Below are 21,687 nucleotides of genomic sequence, written 5' to 3'. Positions count from 1 at the left end.
AGATTATCATTACTAAGTGAAGGGGAAAATATAATACCACTTATATATGGAATCTTAAAAAATGATACAAATGAACTTATTTATAAAGCAGAAATGGACTCAGACATAGAAAGCAAACTTAGGTTACCAAAGAAAGGTGGGAGAAGGGTAAATTAGTTTTGAATAACAGTACTTCCCTGGTGGTCTGGTAGATAAGACTTCATGCTTCAACTGCAGGGCTGGGAGTTGCTCCCCTGGTCAGGGAACTAAGATCCTACATGCTGCGCAGCAAGGCCACACGTGAAATAAGAAAGACAAATACAATCCCTATCAAATTACCCATGACATTTTTCACAGAACTAGAGCAAATAATCCTACACTTTTTATGGAGCCATGAAAGACCCAGAGTTGCCAAAGCAATCCTGAGGAAAAAGAACAAAGCAGGAGTCATAACCCTCCCAGACTTCAGACAATACTACAAAGCTATAGTAATCAAAACAGCATGGTTTGGGCACAAAAATAGACATGAATAAATGGAGCAGAATACGGAGCTCAGAAATAAACCCACACACCTACAGTCAATTAATCTTTGACAAAGGAGGCAAGAATATACAATGGGAAAAGGAAAGTCTCTTTAGCAAGTGGTGGGAAAATTAGACAATTGCATGTAAATAAATGAAGTTAGATACTCTCATACCATACACAAAAATGAATTCAAAATGGCTTAAAGACTTAAAAACAGGACACCATAAAACTCTTAGAACATAATTAAATCATTCTGACACAAATCATCCTAAAGGTTTTTTAAGTCAGCCTCCCAAGGCAAAAGAAATAATCAAATGGGACCTAATCAAACTAACAAGCTTTTGTACAGCAAGTTCAGTCACTCAGTCATGTCCGACTCTGCAACTCCATGAATCACAGCATGCCAGGCCTCCCTGTCCATCACCAACTCCCGGAGTTTACTCAAACTCATCAAGTCGGTGATGCCATCAAGAGGAAACCATAAATAAAACTAAAAGACAACCTACAGAATGGGAGAAAATATTTGCAAACTATGTGACCAACAAGGGCTTAATTTCTAAAATATACAAAGAACTCATACAACTCAACAACAAAAAACAATCCATTTGAAAAATGGACAGAAGGCCTAACTAGACATTTCTCCAAAGAAGACATGCTGTGCTCAGTTGCTCAGTCATGTCTGACTCTAAAACTGCCTGAACTGTAGCCCACCAGGCTCCTCTGTCCATGGGATTCTCCAGGCAAGAATACTGGAGTGGGTAGCCATTCCCTTTTCCAGGGGGTATTCCAGACCCAGAGATCAAACCCACATTTCCTGCACTGGAAGGAAATACTTAAAGAGTGAACCATAGTAAAATGAAACAACGTTTATTCAGGGAGACACACACTCCACAGACAGTATGGGCCATCTCAGAAGACGAGAAACCCCACGGTACAGGGTTGTCAGTTTTTATACGGCTGGGTATTTTCACAGGCTAATAAGTGGGAGGATTATTCCAACTGTTTTGGGGAAGTGGTGGGGATTTCCAGGAATTGGACCACTGTCCACTTTTTGGCCTTTTTTGATTCTTGTTCAGTCACTGAGTCGTGTCTGACTCTTTGCGACCCCGAGGACTGCAGCACGTTGGGCTTCCCTGTCCTTCACTATCTTCCACAGTTTGCTCACACTCACATCCAAGGAGTCGGTGATGCCAAAGAAGACGTATAGATGGCCAATAGGTACATGAAAAAATACTCAATATTGCTAATTGTTGTTGTTCAGTTGCTAAATTGTATCTAAATCTTTGCAACCCCATGGACTGCAGTATGCCAGACTTCCCTCTCCTTCACTGTTTCCCGGAGTTTGCTCAGACTCATGTCTGTTGTGTCGATGACGCCATCCAGCCATCTCATCCTCTGTCACCCCCTTCTCCTGCCCTCAGTCTTTCCCAGCATCAGGGTCTTTTCCGGGAGTCAACTCTTCATAGAGAAGTACAGATCAAAACTACGAGATACCACCTCACATCAATGAATGGCCTTCATTAAAAAGACTACAAATAAAAACTTCTGGAGAGAGTGTGCAGGAAAGTGAACCCTCTCACACTGTTGGTGGCAACATAAATTTGTGCAGCCACTATGGAAAACAGTATGGAGGTTCCTCAAATAACTAAAAATAGAGTTGGCATATGATCCAGCAATCTCACTCCTAGGCATATACCCACATGACACTATAATTTTTAAAGATACATTCATCCTTATGTTCATAGCAGCACTGTTCATAATAGCCAGACATGGAAACAACCTAAATGTCCCTCGACAGATGAATGGATAAAGAAGACGTGGTACAAGTACACAGTGGAGCGCTGCTGCTGCTGCTAAGGCGCTTCAGTCGTGTCCGACTCTGTGCGACCCCATAGACAGCAGCCCACCAGGCTCCCCCGTCCTGGGATTCTCCAGGCAAGAACACTGGAGTGGGTTGCTATTTCCCTCTCCAGTGCATGAAAGTGAAAAGTGAAAGTGAAGTCGCTCAGGCTCCTCCGTCCATGGGATTTTCCAGGCAAGAGTACTGGAGTGGGGTGCCATCGCCTACTACTCAGCCATAAAAATGAATGAAATAATGCCATTTACAGCAACGTGAACGAACCTAGATATTATCATACTAAGTGAAGTCAGAAAAAGACAAGTACCATATGATATCACTTACATATGGAATCTAAAGTGTGACACAAGTGAGCTTATGTACAAGACAGAAACAGACTTACAGAGACCAGACATGTCGTTGCCAAGGGGGAGGAGGAGAGCGGGAGGGGTGGAGGGGGTTCGGGGTCAGCAGATGCCCACTGGTTTATACAGCATGGATAAATAACAAGATCCCCCTGGACAGCACAGGGAACTGTACTCAATATCCTGTGATAAGCCATAATGGAAAAGAATGTTAAAATATATAACTGAACCATTTTGCTGTATGGTAGAAATTAGCATTGTAAATCAACTATACTACCATTAAAAAAAAAAAAAGACAATGTCAGGTTTAGGGTATATAACTTGCCCAAGGTCACTCAGCTAATAAGGTCCAGAGAGACAGGGCTGGGGCTGGCACCATTTGATCCAAAGACTTGTTTCTTTATCACTCTGCTCTGGGACTTTTCTCACCAAAAGCAATCTAACTTACTTATTCAGATAAAGGCGTTATGTCATTGAAATAAGGGAGGTGGTTGTGTAGGTGGTAGAAAAATGCCCAGGGGCCTTAACTTCAGTTTGGAAGACAATATAGTGACTTTATCTGTTGAGAGCTGTGTCACAAATAACACCTTACTGATAAAGCGCTAACATTTTCTAGTGACATAAATTAACGTGGATTCACAACGAGCTCCTGGCTTGCATAACTTGATGCTTTTTTGAACAGGCAAGATCACCTGTAGAGGTGAATCTCCTGTGAACGCATCATGTGTGATGTGGCAAAAAAAAAAAAAGAGATGCTGCCCAAGCGTGCAAGGGCAGCAGTAATAAAATCAGGTTCTCTTGGTTCCTCCCAAAGTAGAATTAGGTACTGCTGAGTTCCTCCTTCTGGGTCTCTGACTTCCAAGATGCACAAGAACATACCAATCAAACACATGTATACATATTCCTGAGGGTGATGACAGCCCTGAGGGAGCGGGCTTAGTGTTAGAAAGGAAACCTCACGCACTCTCTTGCCCTCTTCCAGGCTCAGGCCCCCTTCTGGCTCCTCTGGGTGATTACATCGATAACTGCATTTAGGAACAAATGGCGGGGCAGCAGCCCGTGGCTACCAGGGGGAAAGGGAGAGAATTTTGCAGCAGGGAGGGTGCTTATATAACACAATGGAATATTAAGTAAGTGAAGTAAGTGAATTCGCTCAGTCATGTCCGACTCTTTGCGACCCCATGGACAGTAGCCTGTACCAGTCTCCTCCATCCATGGGATTTTCTAGACATGAGTACTGGAGTGGGTTGCCATTTCCTTCTCCAGGGAACCTTCCCGACCCAGGGATCGGACCCAGGGATTAAACCCAGGTCTCCCACATTGTAGACAGATGCTTTACCATCTGAGCCACCTCAGCTATTAAAAAGAAAGCATTTGAATCAGTTGTAATGAGGTGGATGAAACTGGACCCTATTATACAGAGTGAAGTAAGTCAGAAAGAAAAACACCAATACCATATATTAACACATATATATGGAATTTAGAAAGATGGTAATGATGACCCTATATGTGAGACAGCAAAAGAGACACAGATGTAAGGCAAGGGTGGGATGATCTGAGAGAATAATATTGAAACATGTATATTACGATATGTGAAATAGATCACCAGTCCAGGTTCAATGCATGAGGCAGGGTGCTCAGGACTGGTGCACTGGGAGGACCCAGAGGGATGGAATGGGGAGGGAGGTGGGAGCAGGATTCAGGATAGGGGACACGTGTACACCCGTGGCTGATTCATGTCAATGTATGGCAAAAAACACCACAATATTGTAAAGTAATTAGCCTCCAATTAAATTAATTCATTAAAAAAAAAAGAAAAAAATAACCTTTATAGGTTATAGGGGAAATTGACTTCAGGTTTGCTCACTAGTTACCAGGAAAACCAGCAGGGAAGCACATCCCTCCTAGCCCCTCAGGTTGACTGTCACAGACAAGTGTTTCCCTTTGCTAATGAGCAGGGTGGAACTGTTCTAACCTAAGGACTAGAACAATCACTAGCTAGGGGCAGGAGTTGGGGGATGGGGGGTGGGCAAGCATGTAGGCAGTTGCTGTTTAGGTTCTACGATGGAGGAGAAGTCAGGGGAATTATTTGGTAGTCCGGTGGTTAAGACTCCACCTTCCAATGCACGGGATGTGAGTTCAGCCCCGGGTTGGGGAATTGAGGTCCCACATGCTGCAAAGGATGACCAAAAAGACCCCCTCTTTTTTAAAAAGAGTTAGGGCGAGTTAACAGGTGAGTTAGGGGGTAGGTGAGGCAGGGACTGGTTCAACAGGGGGTGTACAGAGAGCAAGAGAACAGTCATCTTGAGTGGTCTGAGTGGATTATACTCTCCACCTCTACACACCCTGCTGAAAGTAAAGTGAAAGTGAAGTCGCTCAGTCATGTCCGACTCTTTGCAATCTCATGGACTGTAGCCCACCAGGCTCCTCCATCCATGGGATTCTCCAGGCAAGAGTACTGGAGTGGGTTGCCATTTCCTTCTCCAGACACTCACAATCTTGGCCCACCCATCATCCGCGACATCCCTGGAGCCAGGTATTAGAGGTGCACTGCAACTAGACACCACAAATACAATACAGACAACAGAAGCTAAAGCAGGTTAACAGTAAACACCCGACATGCTAAACATAATGGCTCTCCAGGAAGTGGGCAAAGTTTGGAGCTAACTGCTCATGTGGTCACTGGAGAGGAAGTCCAGGGCAGTGACACCCTATCTAGTTATAAGGGAAGACCACTTCTGGCTTCCACAAGCCCAGAGCCACTCCCACGGAGTAGGGGGAAGAAGGCCCTGGCTTTAAAGGAAACATTCTGGTGGCCTAGCCAGGTGTCAGCAGTCACAGCGCACGTCTGCCACCCCACATTAGGTTGGGTGCCATTAGTAGTGGGCTGATTAGGTGTTTCCAAACAAAAAGCAGTTAATCCCACTAGTTGGATTTGTGTGGCTGGGAGCCAGGTGACTCCACTCCACACAACATAACCTGGGAGGTCCTTTATGAGCAGTAATCCTGGCAACGTGTAAAGTTGTTATACAGTACTGTTTACTGGGAGAAGGCAATGGCACCCCACTCCAGTACTCTTGCCTGGAAAATCCCATGGACGGAGGAGCCTGGTAGGCTGCAGTCCATGGGGTCACTAGGAGTCGGACACAACTGAGCGACTTCACTTTCGCTTTTCACTTCCATGCGTTGGAGAAGGAAATGGCAACCCACTCCAGTGTTCTTGCCTGGAGAATCCCGGGGACTGGGGAGCCTGGTGGGCTGCCGTCTCTGGGGTCACACAGAGTCTGACACGACTGAAGCAACTTATCAACTGTTTACTGACAAGTGCCCTTCTGACATACTGGCATGCTCCAGGACAGGAAGATGGTGAGCTGTCCCCACATGGTTGCATTACCTAGGTCCATTTTCCATGGAAGTCCAGAGGCGGACACCAAGGGCAGCTTGCTGTAGACCCAGCAATTAGACTCATTTTGCAGCAAGGCCATTGTTGCTGCCCACTCCATGAATAGATTTTATCTGCTCAAGCTAAGGATGAAATGCAAGACCTCTAACAGGCATAGCACAGGGGAGATCATGACTGTCAAGCAAAATACAAGTAGAAACCATATTCTGAAATGATACCCTCCTGCCTGTGGTTTTTTCTGGCCTATAATACAGTTCAGATAAATCAAGTTTTCAGTTATACAGAAATATGTCTAAAATCACATCTATATAGCCATCCTGCTCTATTTTGGATGCCTGAACTGTAGTTAATTTTGATTTTTTATTTTTCTTGCAATAGCTTTGATTTAATTATTTAAAAGGAAGGATAGAAAAAAATAAGGGAGGGAGGAAAAGTCAGGAAACTTGGATACAATCCGAACTTTAAAAATACAATGGTGGCTTTCGTTTGTGATTTTGTCATTTTGGGGACGCAACACTATTGGCTACAGATGACACACAATCGCCTTGACCTGAGCAGAAAAACTTGAGCATGCTGCACAATGGCTGTATCTGAAGGAGACAGATGTTTGCCCTACGTAAGTGTTGTATGACCCAATGGATACATCCCTTGCCAAATAATTATATATCACTCAAAGATTTTTATAGCATAATTTTGAATTTTAAATGTACTTTTGTTTAATGGTTAAAGCAGATGTACAATGAATGTTTAATAGGCCACAAACTGGCTATTTTGGTTAGTCAAAAGTTTAATTACGTAAAGATCAGAATGACTTCTCTTAATATGTGAACATTTCTATCATTTTCCCCTTTGGATTGCAAATCTTTCGATGGAAAGCATTGATGACCAAAATATTCGCCCCTTGATGGTTGCTGCCCGCCCTGGGTCCAGCATGTCCCTTGGTGCTGGGCGTCCTTTGTATATTACACACACACATAAACACCCAGTTACCCATGTGGTGTAAAACTAATCAGACAACCTCAGAGACGTGTCAACAGAGAACATTTTAGAGGCTTAGAGACATTTAATTAATTACGCTGAACTGTTACTCATTGTGCACGTGCTGTCAGCAGCAGACTTAAGGCAAGGTTCTGCTCTGCGACAGCTTCACTAGTGAATCCTCTTTCTATCCTGAACACTGAGGGCAGCGGTACACTTAGAAGTAAACACTAACTTTCAGTGTTGATAGGGAGAGAAACATTTGTTAAAAAGTTCAATTGAATTCGTAGGACGGGTCTTCACAGGCTGGGTCTGGATTTTGGGGTCCGTTGCCCGTCTCCGTTGTCCTCTTTCCTTGTGCTAGTGTGGATGTCGTTTGGGGGCAGCAGTCTTTTCTATAGGTCAGTCCAGTGTAGAGGCCCTTCTCAAGTGGAAGTGTGATTTCAAGAGTTCATTTCCTCCAGTTCTATTGTATACTTAAGAATATCTGATAAGGGTCTTTTGACAAAGTTTCTGTTAATCTGTTTTATCATTTGCACTCATAGGAAATACTCCCCCACTCTAGTTTGTAACGTGAGACCTGCTATCACATCCATCCCAAGTATATACTCTGGGATTGGACTATGAACACTGCATATTAGGGGTGGGGGCAGCTACCCCGTTTGTGGCATGAATGATATTCTTTTTGCTCTACCGTTCCACCCCTACACCAGTCAACAACAGAGAGGGGGCCATGGAGCCAGTGGATGTTTCTATATATTCATGTCCATTCAGCCCTGGTGTTTACCATGGCTAAACAATCTTTCTATTCTTTCAGTCAGTTCAGTCGCTCAGTCGTGTCTGACTCTTTGCAACCCCATGAATCACAGCACGCCAGGCCTCCCTGTCCATTACCAACTCCCGGAGGAGAAGACTCGAGAGTCCCTTGGACTGCAAGGAGATCCAACCAGTCCATTCTGAAGATCAGCCCTGGGATTTCTTTGGAAGGAATGATGCTAAAGCTAAAGCTCCAGTACTTTGGGCACCTCATGCGAAGAGTTGACTCATTGGAAAAGACTCTGATGCTGGGAGGGATTGGGGGCGGGAGGAGAAGGGGATGACAGAGGATGAGATGGTTGGATGGCATCACTGACTGGATGGACATGCCAACAAATGGTTAATTCTACTTGAGGCATCTGGTTCGCCAAAACCCGCATTACCAGGACCTTCCCCTGAAGCCTACATTACTGTGACCTGGGATTTTCTGGAACCTTGACCATATGCCCTAATCTAGTAGCCTTGGGTCTGACACATTCCTTCCACTACTGATGGTAGGGCCTCTTCCTCTGGAGGAGTAGAAGGAGGGCCTTGTTGTTGTTCAATAGCTCAGCTGGTACTTGGTCAGGTTTTCGCTTCTGCCATAGCTCTGCTAATGCAGCACCAGGTTGCTTATCTGTCTTGGTTATAGGGGCCCCACCACCTCTAGGTCCTCCCACATCTGTTTTCTAGTTACTCAGATGAGTCCCCAGAAAGAGGAAGGAGGAGCCTTACTTCCTTCTCCCTCTTAGGGATTATGGTTCTGATCCTCCGGTTCTATACCTTTTCCATTTCTCCGAACTCTACTGTTGTTTGCACCACCTAGCAACTGGGTGCTCTACTAAGGGACTAAGGATGAAAACTGGAGCCCCAGAGAGTTGCCCAGCAGCAGACTGGAGGGCCATGCTTTTCATGCCTGATGTGAATAACTCATTGCTGCTAAGTCACTTCAGTTGTGTCCAACTCTGTGCGACCCCATAGGCGGCAGCCCACCAGGCTCCCCCGTCCCTGGGATTCTCCAGGCAAGAACACTGGAGTGGGTTGCCATTTCCTTCTCCAACACATGAAAGTGAAAAGTGAACGTGAAGTCGCTCAGTCATGTCCGACGCTCAGCGACCCCATGGACTGCAGCCTACCAGGCTCCTCCGTCCATGGGATTTTCCAGGCAAGAGCACTGGAGTGGGGTGCCATTGCCTTCTCCGGAATAACTCATTATCTGGGCCCTAATAGTGCTGGCCATCTATGGCGTGTGTCATGCCTGGTTCTCTTAATGAATCCGAGTTTTTCCATGATTTACCAACAGAGAGGAGTAGGAGGTACATCCCCTGCATTGGGCCAGGCGGCCTGGCAGCCAGCCATTACCCAAGAAAGCAGGAAAATTACTTTGCCCTCATTGATGGCTCTATGTAAGTGCTGCTAGAAGGCCGCATGCTTAGTCACTGAGGCCATCATTAACATACTCTGGTCAGTTAACATCATGCATTCCCCACTGACATCCCAGACACACAGCAACCAAGCAATCAGTGGCCTAAATTTGTCACCCAGTTCAACTCACTCAGTCCGAGTACAGTCTCTGAGGGTGGCCAGTGTGCCCCACTCTAGGGGTGGGAGCAAATCATTGCCTACACACAGTGCTCTAAGCTGATCTGGTTTATATGTGGCTGTCACCACAGGGCTAGCTACTGGCCTCACTGAGACAGAGACCTCCATGGCCTCACCCGAGTCTTCTTCCTCACCAGCGCCCTCAGTGGAGTCTCACACTTTGAGGTCCCAAATCGAACAGGCCATGACCATCTGAACTGGGGAAGCTGCCTCCTCTTAGCTAGGCCATATGGAGACTAATGTCTCTAACTTCCCGTCTTGTTCCCTCCATCGACTCATGTGTCTGTAGTTTCGGTTTGGGCCCATCTAGCATTTCTCCTGTGTTTTAACTCCTCCTCTAGATGCCTAACCTCAGCCTTGGCTGCTAGCTCAGCGTGTCTGGGCTCTTGCCACAGTGGGGAAGAGCCAGTGCACAGCTGCAGCCACTGCCCTATCGTCTAACTTCTTTCCTCCCAGTGCCCAGTGTACTGGAGGCCAATAGCTCTGCAATACCCTTCGGAGTGTCTGTGAGTTCTGGTACTCTCTTGGAAGCCTCCATTCATCAAGGACAACCACCACAGGGCCCCACATGCAAGTGCATGACCACCCCAGGATTTTACTGGCAACTGTCCACTCCCTGTCCTTATTTCCTGACATCTCAGCACTCACGGGAGTTTCCTTGGCCTCCTGGTTGCCTTGACAGTTGTTGGGCGCACCTCGCAGGCTTGCAAGGTTTGTAGTTGCCCAGTCTCGAGACCAAAGAAACAGCCTGGAGCTACCAACAGCGATGCCAGTGGTTTATGGGACAGGGGAACACACAGGAAATTAGACACATCCAAAGCAAGGTCCTGGAGCCAACCTGCAGGCAAGATAAGGCAGCAGTCTCCTACCAGGAGGGAGGGGAGGCTACACACGGTTATAAGGGAATTGACATCAAGTTGGATCATCCGTTACCAGGGAAAACAGGGGAGGAGCAAGTCCCTCATAGCTTCCTGGGGCAGATATTTCCCCGCTGGATGGAGCCATTCTGGCCTAAGGATTAAAACAATCACAAGCTGGGGGTGGGGGAGAGGAAGAGTGGGTGGGAGCTAAGTACTCAGGCAATTCCACTTGGGCTCTGTGATTAAGAGGTAACGTCAGTCAGGTGAGTAGGGTATAGATGAGGCAGGGACTGGGGGCAGGGGATGTGCTGAGAGCAAGAGAACAGCAATTTTGCATGGCCTAATCATACAGCAGATTCTGCAACACATGTTTTCCCTGTATATTCAAGATTTTTTTAAAAGAAGAATTTCATAGTGGTTTTGATTTGCATTTCTCTGATAATAAGTGATGTTGAGCATCTTTTCATGTGTTTGTTAGCCATCTGTATGTCTTCTCTGGAAAAATGTCTATTTAGTTCTTTGGCCCATTTTTTGATTGGGTCATTTATTTTTCTGGAGTTGAGCTGTAGGAGTTGCTTGTATATTTTTGAGATTAGTTGTTTGTCAGTTGCTTCATTTGTTATTATTTTCTCCCATTCTGAAGGCTGTCTTTTCACCTTGCTAAAAGTTTCCTAATGTTCATCGCAGCACTGTTTATAATAGCCAGGACATGGAAGCAACCTAGATGTCCATCAGCAGATGAATGGATAAGAAAGTTATGGTACATATACACAATGGAGTATTACTCAGCCATTAAAAAGAATACATTTGAATCAGTTCTAATGAGGTGGATGAAACTGGAGCCTATTATACAGAGTGAAGTAAGCCAGAAGGAAAAACACCAATACAGTATACTAACGCATATATATGGAATTTAGAAAGATGGTAACAATAACCCTGTGTACGAGACAGCAAAAGAGACACTGATGTATAGAACAGTCTTATGGACTCTGTGGGAGAGGGTGAGGGTGGGAAGATTTGGGAGAATGGCATTGAAACATGTAAAATATCATGTATGAAATGAGATGCCAGTCCAGGTTTGATGCACAATACTGGATGCTTGGGGCTAGAGCACTGGGACGACCCAGAGCGATGGTATGGGGAGGGAGGAGGGAGGAGGGTTCAGGATGGGGAACACATGTATACCTGTGGTGGATTCATTTTGATATTTGGCAAAACTAGTACAATTATGTAAAGTTTAAAAATAAAATAAAATTTAAAAATAAATAAATAAATAAAAGAATTTCAAATGTTGCAGGAAAGAGAATGGGGTGCAAGGGGATGGTCACATCCCAGGTCTCAGCGAGTCCCTGGGACAGCAGTCATGCGTGAGTTCTTAACTTTGTGCCGGAAATAATTCAAGAGCAGGTCATAGTAAAATGAAAGGTTTATTCAGGGAGATACACACTCCACAGAGTATGGGCCATCTCAGAAGATGAGAGATTCCAGGGTATGGGGTTGTCGGTTTTTATAGGGCTGGGTATTTTTATCGGCTGATGAGTGGGAGGATTATTCTAACTATTTGGGGGAAGGGATGGGGATTTCCGGGAGTTGGACCACTGTCCACTTTTTGGCTTGTTGTGATTATTGTTGTTCAGTCACTGAGTTGTGTTCAACTCTTTGAGACCCCGTGGACTACAGCATGCCAGGCTTCCCTGTCCTCCACTATTTTCTGCAGTTTGCTTAAAATCATGTCCGTTAAGTCGGTGATGCCATCCAACCATCTCATCCTCTGTCATCCCCTTCTTCTCCTGCCCTCAATCTTTCCCAACATCAGGGTCTTTTCTAATCAGTTGGCCCTTTGCATCAGGTGGCCAAAGTATTGGAGCTTCAACTTCAGCATCAGTCCTTCCAATGAATATTCAGGGTGATGTCTCTTAGGATTGACTAGTTTGATCTCCTTGCTGTCCAAGGGACTCTCAAGAGTCTTCTCCAGCACTACAGTTCAAAAGCATCAATTCTTTGGTTCTCAGCCTTCTTCACAGTCCAACTCTCACATCCGTACATGACTATTGGAAAAACCATAGCTTTGACTATACAGACCTTTGTTGGCAAAGTGATGTCTCTGCCTTTTAATATGCTGTCTAGGTTTGTCATAGCTTTTCTTCCAAGGAGCTATGGAAGGTCTTTTAATTTCATGGCTGCAGTCACAATGCGCAGTGATCTTAGAGCCCAAGAATTACGCTTGGCCTAAGAACTGTCTTGGTGCCTGTGAGTGTGTCATTTATTATCATGGTTGTGGTTGTGCTCAGATGTGTCTGAATCTCTGCAGCCTCACGGACTGTAGCCCACCAGGTTCCTCTGCCCCTGGAAAAATTTCCTAGGCAAGAATACTGGAGTAGGTTGCCATTTCCTTCTCCGGGGGAATTTTTGCAGATCAGGGATTGAACCAGCATCTCTCGCTTAGGGGGTGGATTCTTTGCTGTTGAGCCACCAGGGGAGCTCTAGTTCCTCCTCCTGCTGCTGCTAAGTCGCTTCAGTCGTGTCCGACTCTGTGCGACCCAATGGACGGCAGCCTACCAGGCTCCTCTGTCCATGGGATTCTCCAGGCAAGAGTATTGGAGTGGGGTGCCATTGTCTTCTCCAGTTCCTCCTCCTACATAACACTATATCTTTGAGTTCTGCAGGAAGTAAGGTCCCCACTCAGCTGAAGGATGTTGACCCTCCTGACTTCAATCAGCTAAAGCTTGGACTCTGTCAACCTCCTTGCCTGAATTCTATGCTGAACTCTCCTCTGCTCAAGCCCCTTCATACATATGTATGTATTCTTCACTTAAAACTTCCCCAATTTTGCTAGTGGGGAAATGCTACTTTGGGAAAGATTCTTGATGTTCTCCTTACTTGCTGCGAGTAATAATAAATCTTTCCTCCTCCTGATCTTTGGCTTGTTTGTGACTATTGGTTTGACATCCAACAAGAGGAAAAACCAGCTTTGGGGTAACAGTTGTACCATAAAGTTGTAAACTGTTTCTGGATATTTAGGTTGTTTCCAGTTGTCTTGTTTTGAAATTTCCCTTGTGGTCCTGTGAGTAAGACTCTGTGCTTCTACTTCAGGAGGCATGGTTTCAGTTGCTGGCCTGCTTGCTGTGCGGCCAAAAAAAATTAGTTGTACAACCAGTTGTCTTGTTTTGTCTATCACATGTGGTAACATAATTGTGTTCGTCCATATGGACTCTTTAAAAAAAAATGCCCAAAGATGTGATCATCTCCCCTCCCCTCTTCACATCCTGGCAGAAGGCTGCTCTCAAGTCAGATTGAGTCAGGTTATAAGAAAAACAACTGGGGCAGAAGGCAGGAAGGAGCTCTAGAACCTCCAGGAGATATGGCTGCGTTTACAAGAAGGAAGTACAGATCTTTCAAGTTCTGAGAGTCCTAGGAGAGCAGCTGCTTCCAGCATCTGTTTCCTTCTGAAAATAGGATGTTAAACTATTGTCTCTTTTTGGCTCAGGGTTTGGATTTAATAATCCATCCATTCCTTCACTGTGGGCTTTATGGATCTGGCCTTTCTTATTCCAGAATGTAAGAAAGGGATTTTTTTTTTTTCTAATCTCCAAACATCTGGGAAGAGGAAGTTGGACAGGTTTCATATTCTCACATTTGTTTTCAATTGCTGCCCTCCAGTGCTATGTGGCTGATTCATCTGTGGTTACTTCTCCCTTTGGGGCATTAAGTAATTTCAGGCATGTGTACCTGAATCACTGCTCTGCTGTGGGCATGGGGTGGGGGTGGGGATAGGGTAAGGGAGGAACAGCATAGCTGAGGTTAACTTGCGTAAGGCCTGAGGTTTCCCTTCCCCTGATAAGGACTCCATGGAGACTGAGTTTTGAATCTAGATTCAGTCTGGATTCTTTCTCTTGCTTTGAATAGGATTGGTTGTAGGAAGGGGAGGACTTTGTTTTTTGCATGAGCTTTTTATTTTTCGGCCACATCACATGACACGTGGGATCTTAGTTCCCTGACCAGAGATGAAACCCAAACACCCTGCAGTGGAAGTGTAGAATCTTAATCACTGGACTGCCAGGGAAGTCCCTTGGTTTTGTTTTGTTTTTTAATTACAGTTTCTTTCAATTAGATAAATGAAATATAAAATCTAAACTTATTTTGTAGGGCCTCCCTTAGAGTGTACAATAGGCTCAGAGGAATATGGATCATTTTGCAAAGCGATGTCCTTGCTCTTGCTGGCCCAGAAGAACCCCAGAGACTTTGTTTATAACATATCTGCGTGTTCCTATCTGGTTAAAAGCCCTGATCTTTTTTACATGTAAGTCATTGCTGAAGGAAGTGGGTCTGGCAGCGGGGGAAATAGCTCTGAAAAGTGTGTTCAAGGATCTTGGTCCCAAAGAATGTGAAACATCTGTGGAGCATGGGGCTGCTGGCAGACAGCAAGTGCCACGCCGCTTGTATCCTGCAGCAGCTGCAGCAGCTACGCCAAGGGCCCGTGTGAAAGGACGTGCGCCAGCACTGTGTCATCAGGAAGGCGCACGCACCACGGAGGGTGTGGCACAGCTCTTCGGGCACAGGGCACCTCAGGACACGCCAGGCTCAGGCAGGAGGCTCAGCTCATGATTGAGTGTTGGCTAAATGGGCTTGGGCAAGAGAGAAAACAGCCCAAGGGAGAAAAGTGAAGTAAACTTAGGAGGAGAGCTAGCACTGGGCTGGAAATAACTGGCCTCCTTCCATGTCCTCCCTTGAAAATACCATGAGAGAAAGTGAAAGATTTAGGTTCATGATAAATTTCTATTTCAATTAATTTCAAGCTCATAGACTGTGACTCTCCAAGGGCCACCCTTCAGGCCTCCTCCTCCCTATGGCCAGCATGCATTAAAGTCATTGCAGAATGCCATCCCTTCCTGCAGAGGCAAAGGCCCAGTGAAGCAACCTCACCACTGTATGACTTGGGTGTTAGACTAACATGTGATCTCTTATTAAGCATTAGTTTTGCATCCTGGAATCACATTAAATGGAGAAATATTGGGTTGGCCAAAAACTTTTTTCAAGGTTTTCCATAAGATGTTACAAAAACCTGAACAAAATTCTTTGGCCAACCTAATACAAATTGATAAAAGGTTTAGCTTAACTGGAGTGATACATTGTCTCTTATGAAGTAATAATTACCCTCTGATCCAAGCTGGTGTTATTCTCTGTCATAGAAATGTCCCAGCTCAGTCTCCAGTGGTTCTGTTTTGGCATTTTAAGGTTAATGCTCTTATAGCACTGTCCAAGATAATAGCTACAGGCCACATGAGACCATTAATTTAAATTAATGAAATTTAAATTTAAAATTCAGATCCTCAGTCTCAAGTGCTCACTAGCTACATGTGGCGAAGGACAGTGCAGGGAGAGAACATTTCCTTCATCACAGAAAATTCTACTGGACGGTGATAGTGCAGACCACGCCAGAGTTATCATTTTGAATAGTTGTGCCAGATTATACACACACACACACGCTCACGTCATGTCCCCACACCCCTTTTTTCTCTTCCTATAGAGGTGTGAAAGTGAAAGTCGTGCCTGGCTCCATGGGCTATACAGTTCATGGAATTCTCCAGGCCAGAATACTGAAGTGGGTAGCCTTTCCCTTCTCCAGGGGATCTTTCCAACCCAGGGGTCAAACCCAGGTCTCCGGCATTGCAGGCAGATCCTTTCCCACGTGTGGTGGGTGGGAATATGAACATGCCTCCCAGTGCTGGCCCCGGTGGTTGCCACTCTGCAGTGGAAAGACGGAGCTCACTAGTGCCTACTGTGTCCCACACACTGTGGGCGAGTAGGAGGCAACTGTGAAGACAGAGCATGCTGACAGCCTTCTAATGTTTGACCCTACACCAAGTGTATCCCCAAGGGGATAGAAAGATGAGGGAGACAGAATCCCTGCCCTTGACAAGCTCAGCAGAGACAGCCCCACAGTCACAGTGAGCTCCAGGCAGTCACGTGCGAGCAGCTCCAAGGAGAAAGGATAAATGTCTGGGCAATAAGGATGAGCTGATAAACCCAACTCAGGGCCACAAACATTCGACAGCAAGCTGGGAGAATCCTGAGAGACTTAGGTAAAGACCATTCCAGTTGGAGGGACCAACCCAAAGTTTCAGGGTGGGAGTTAGGCCCATGTGATTGCAGCATCAGATTTGGTGAAGAACCAGGTCTTGAACAGAACAGCTTTAGGCTATTGAAATAACAATGTTAAGGAAACTCCTGTGTCAGTCATGCATAAATGTGCGGTGATTCTCCAGTGGCTCAGCAGTAAAGAATCTGCCTGCAATGGAGACTCAGGAGATGGCTCAGCAGTAAAGAATCTGCCTGCAATGCAGGAGACTCAGGAGATGCAGGTTCATGGGTTCAATCCCTGAGTCAGGAAGACTCCCTGAAGGAGGAAGTGGCAACCCACTCCAGCATTCTTGCCAGGAAAATCCCATGGACAGAGGAGCCTAGCAGGCTATAGTCCATGGGGTCACAAAGAGTCGAATGACTAAGCACAGGTCTTGAAAGCCCCACATTCTAGGCTAAGAAATTGGAAGGTTGTCCTGAAGGCAAATAGGATTTTAAGTAGAGGAGTAACAAATGAGGATTTGCTTTTTAGCAAGCTTATGCTGCCAGTTGGTAGAGGATAGAAATCTGAAATTAAGAGGCCAGTGAATTATATGGCTATTACAGAGCTTCATCAGAGATGACAGAACCAGATTCTGAGCAGTGGTGGGAATGTAACTGGGAAAGGTTAATTTTGAATTTATGGCTCAGACAGTAAAGCGTCTGTCTACAATGCGGGAGACCAGGGTTCGATTCCTGGGTTGGGAAGATCCCCTGGAGAAGCAAATGGCAGTCCACTCCAGTACTATTGCCTGGAAAATCCCATGGACAGAGGAGCCTGGTAGGCTACAGTCCATGGGGTTGCAAAGAGTCGGACATGACTGAGTGACTTCACTTCATGCTGGATCTACTTCTGTGACTTTAACCCTCATCTTGCTTTTTTTCTTATTGTAGGCATACATAATGTAAGGAAGTAAAACTAACACATTCCTCAGCCTGAGGTTTACCGTTCTAGAGGACATTTGCAAGGATTAAATAGTCCTTTTACTTTGTTTCCTCACTTCCTCTCATCTCTGATACATAAAAGGAACTGGCAATCAGGCCCTGACAAAATGGTTATTTTGAGGCACTAGCCTGCCATCTTCTTGGTCAGCCGGCTCACCAATAAAGTCTCTTCTTCATCCCAATACCTCGTCTCAGATTTACTGGCCTATCATACAGTGAGCAGAGCGAGCTCAAACTTGGCAATAGAGATAGAGAAGTATTAGGCAGAACACTAAAGGACACTGGTAGAATATGATGAGCTGGTGAATTAAAGAGAGAAGAGTCATGATGATCAGTAACTGGGACCATCAACAGAGATGACAAACTGTCACTGGTGACCTTAGGTGGGGTTGAAAGGCTGGAGCTGAAAGGCTGGGGATGGGTGGGCGGGAACGGGAAGTGAATATAATACTCTTTCAGTAAGCAACGGGAAACAGGCAAGTGTTTGAAACTTTTCAGTCCTTAGTTTATGCAACCTCTCTCTATGTATTTGTTCATTTTGAATGTTCTCCTTGAAAAGCCAGTCTCTGATTTCAGTATCCACTATTCTAATATCTTTCAAGTCAGAGCCCTTATCTCTATCTCCACTGTCCTTTCATTACCACAGGACATCCTATCCCAGGCTTGCAGTAGCAACCATCTCCCAGCCTTCATGCTGGCCTAGCTTGCTTCTAATCCATTCTCCACCAAGAGCATGGTCTTTCTAAAACAGAAATGTGGTCCATGCACATCTTCAGTAAAGCCATTCACTGACATATAGCTGGCAGGGTAAAGCCTCAGCCTCTAAACTGCCTGCCCACAGGCCTTAAGTGATCCAGATCCTGCTGCCTCTTACGGCTCACTCACACACCTCCCCTTGCTGCAGACCAAGTGGACGTACCCAGGCTCTCCATGGCCTCCAAGCCTCTCCAGCACCAGTTCCTGATGTGAAACGTCTTTACCTGGCTAAGTCCAATTTCCTCTCCCAGGAAGCTTCCTAGAACCTTCTAAAGACATGCTAGCGTATATGCCTCTATTTTTACTCTCCAGCAAACTCTGTGCAGTGTTTTTCATTGCTCTGAATTTAACTGACTGTTCCCTCAACAGAATTGGGGCTTCCCTGGTGGCTCAGATGATACAGAAGATTTGGGTTCGATTCCTGGGTAGGGAAGAACCCCTGGAGAAGGCAAAGGCAACCCACTCCAGTATTGCTGTCTGGAGAATTCCATGGACGGAGGAGCCTGGTGGGCTACAATCCATGAGGTTGCAGAGTCGGACATGATTGAGCGACTAACACAATAACATGTTGGGTGCATACATCTGAATTAACTCATATCAACCTATAAGGTGCATACTAGCATCACCCTCAACTTATAAACAAGGGAACTGAGACACAAAGAGATTAAATAAATTGCCCATGGACACAAAGCTAGCACCTGGCAGTACGGAGAACCAATCCAGTGAGGCCCCAGGTCCACATTTGTGGGAAAAAAAATATTGCCTGCCATTCCAGTTCAGGAGAAGGCAATGGCACCCCACTCCAGTACTCTTGCCTGGCAAATCCCATGGATGGAGGAGCCTAGTGGGCTGCAGACCATGGGGTCGCTGGGAGTCAGACACAACTGAGCGACTTCACTTTCACTTTTCACTTTCCTGCACTGGAGAAGGAAATGGCAACCCACTCCAGTGTTCTTGCCTGGAGAATCCCGGGGACGGGGGAGCCTGGTGGGCTGCCATCTATGGGGTCGCACAGAGTTAGACACGGCTGAAGTGACTTAGCAGCAGCAGCAGCCATTCCAGTTCTACAAGGATCAAGCCATTAGACACTGTAGTTGCCTCCAGGGAATTCAGGGTGGAGGAAAACAGGAAGCATTCTGTGCTTTGGATATCAGCCCCTAGATAGTTAAGAAACTTATCTATGGAAAATTTTCAGAGACCCCAGATTCTTGCATCTTCCCATACATAAAAAACACTAAATTCAATAAATACTAGGTTCCTCTTTCTAAGAGTGCCTGTAAGAATTAATTCAAGATGATCAAATGAAAATATTGTTTAATTCACTAATTCATGCTTGCTGAGCACTGACTGTATGTCCAGGCACCGAGAATGGTGCTGGAGACAGGGAGTGAGGACAGGGCCTCTGCCCTGTAAGAAGCCGTAGACGTGGGGAGAAGAGTTCACAAGCTCATGGGAAGGAAGGAAGGAAGGAGAAAGAAAGAAAGAAAGAAAAGGTAGATCTTCACTTATTCATTACTCTCTTCCTGGAAGCTTCATGAAATTATCTGCCTTCTCCTAAAAATAATTCTAGCCAAAATCTACTTTCTCAAGTGATGTTCCTTAGAACCATATGCTGGAAACTTCTTATAGATACTGAAGAGAGCTACCATGGAAGCTGACATGGTTCTAAGTGTTCAGGACTGAGGCTGTGGGTTGGAAGACAAAAGCTTGGCTCTTGACCAGAAAACGGTTCCCTGGGCCGCCTCCAGAGAAAAGAGCTCATGTTGCCATCTGCTGGCTGCAGAGAAGATGGACCTGCGCCCAGCCTGTTTTTAGGAGCTGGGAATGGCAGACTGGGAGGGGTGGGAACCTGTCACAACCTGTTTAGTTTAGAAGTGAGGAAACTAACGAAAAGGTCACATGGTCAGTCTGTGGTGTAGTCTCGGGCCAGAAAGCAAGTTCAAGATTCCTGTAAAGCCTGATGCCTGCTCCTCTGGATTCAGATACATGAAATGTAAAATCCCTCATTTGCACTTTGGTCTTTTCCTAGTTCTTCCTCTTCTCGATTTCTTTGATCAGTCCTGGGGAAGTCATTACACTTCCAGTAACAGACTACCCTCCCCCTGTCCACCTCCTCCAGTCTTGCTTTGGCTTGGTGGCAAGCCAATAAAGTAAAAGACGTTTTTGAAGTTTTGGAGGATGAAAGATTGTGGGTGAACCCAGCACCCAGCTTTTCACTGGAGGACTTCATCTGGGAGGTGCTGGTAAATGTAATGGAAAGGAAGAGGCATGTGCTGGGGGTTGGGAAGACAGCACTTCACTTCTAGTCCAGCACAACATCTGCAGAGCAGACCCCCAGCTGCTGGGCTTACCTCTCCAATAAGCTCCACGTCAAACATCTCTCTGCTATAGGCCAGCATTGCTCATGCTTGTCTCTGTGTGCACCTGCTGTCTCTAACACACTCACCTATCTTCACCCACATTTGCCCTCTGCCCTCCTCTGGAAGGGACAGGGTAATCAAAATGACTTTGTGTCAGAGGCAGTTCAGCTAAGTCTTCAGAGACATCTGGATTTTGTGTGCGCTACTCTCTCCACAACAAACTGTGGAAAATTCTTCAAGAGATGGGAATACCAGACCATCACATCTGCCTCCTGAGAAATCTATATGCAGGTCAAGAAACAACAGTTAGAACTCAACATGGAACAATGGACTGGTTCCAAATTGGGAAAGGAGTACCTCAAGGCTGTATATTGTCACCCTGCTTATTTAACTTCTATGCAGAGTACATCATGTGAAATGCCTGGCTGGATGAATCACTAGCTGGAATCAAGGTTGCCACGAGAAATATAAATAACCTCAGATATGCAGATGATACCACCCTTATGGCAGAAAGCAAAGAGGAACTAAAGAGCCTCTTGATGGTGAAAGAGGAAAGTGAAAAAGCTGGCTTAAAATTCAGCATTCAAAAAATGAAGATCATGGAATCCAGTCCCATCACTTCATGGCAAATAGATGGGGAAACAATGGAAACAGTGAGAGACTTTATTTTCTTGGGTTCCAAAATCACTGCAGATGGTGATTGTAGCCATGAAATTGCTTGCTCCTTGGAAGAAAAGCTATGACAGACCTAAAAAGCGAAAATGAAGTGCAAGTCTCTCAGTCATGTCCGAGTCTTTGCTACCCCATGGACTACACAATCCATGGAATTCTCTAGGCCTGAATACTGGAGTGGGTCGGCTATCCCTTTTCCAGTAATGACAGAACTAAGACAGCAGATTAAAAAACAGAGACATTACTTTGCTGACAAAAGTCCCTGTAGTCAAAGCTATGATTTTTCCAGTAGTCATGTATGGATGTAAGAATTGGATCACAAAGAAGGCTGAGCGCCAAAGGATTGGTGCTTTTGAACTGTGGTGTTGGAGAAGACTTTTGAGAGTCCCTTGGACTGCAAGGAGATCAAACAAGTCAACCCTAAAGGAAATCTGTCCTGAATATTCATTGGAAGGACTGATGCTGAAGTTGAAGCTCTAATACTTTGGCC

This window comes from Bos taurus, chromosome 3 (assembly GCF_002263795.3).
Source record: "Bos taurus isolate L1 Dominette 01449 registration number 42190680 breed Hereford chromosome 3, ARS-UCD2.0, whole genome shotgun sequence".
Lineage (NCBI taxonomy): Eukaryota > Metazoa > Chordata > Mammalia > Artiodactyla > Bovidae > Bos > Bos taurus.
This window is presented reverse-complemented; position numbering follows the sequence as displayed.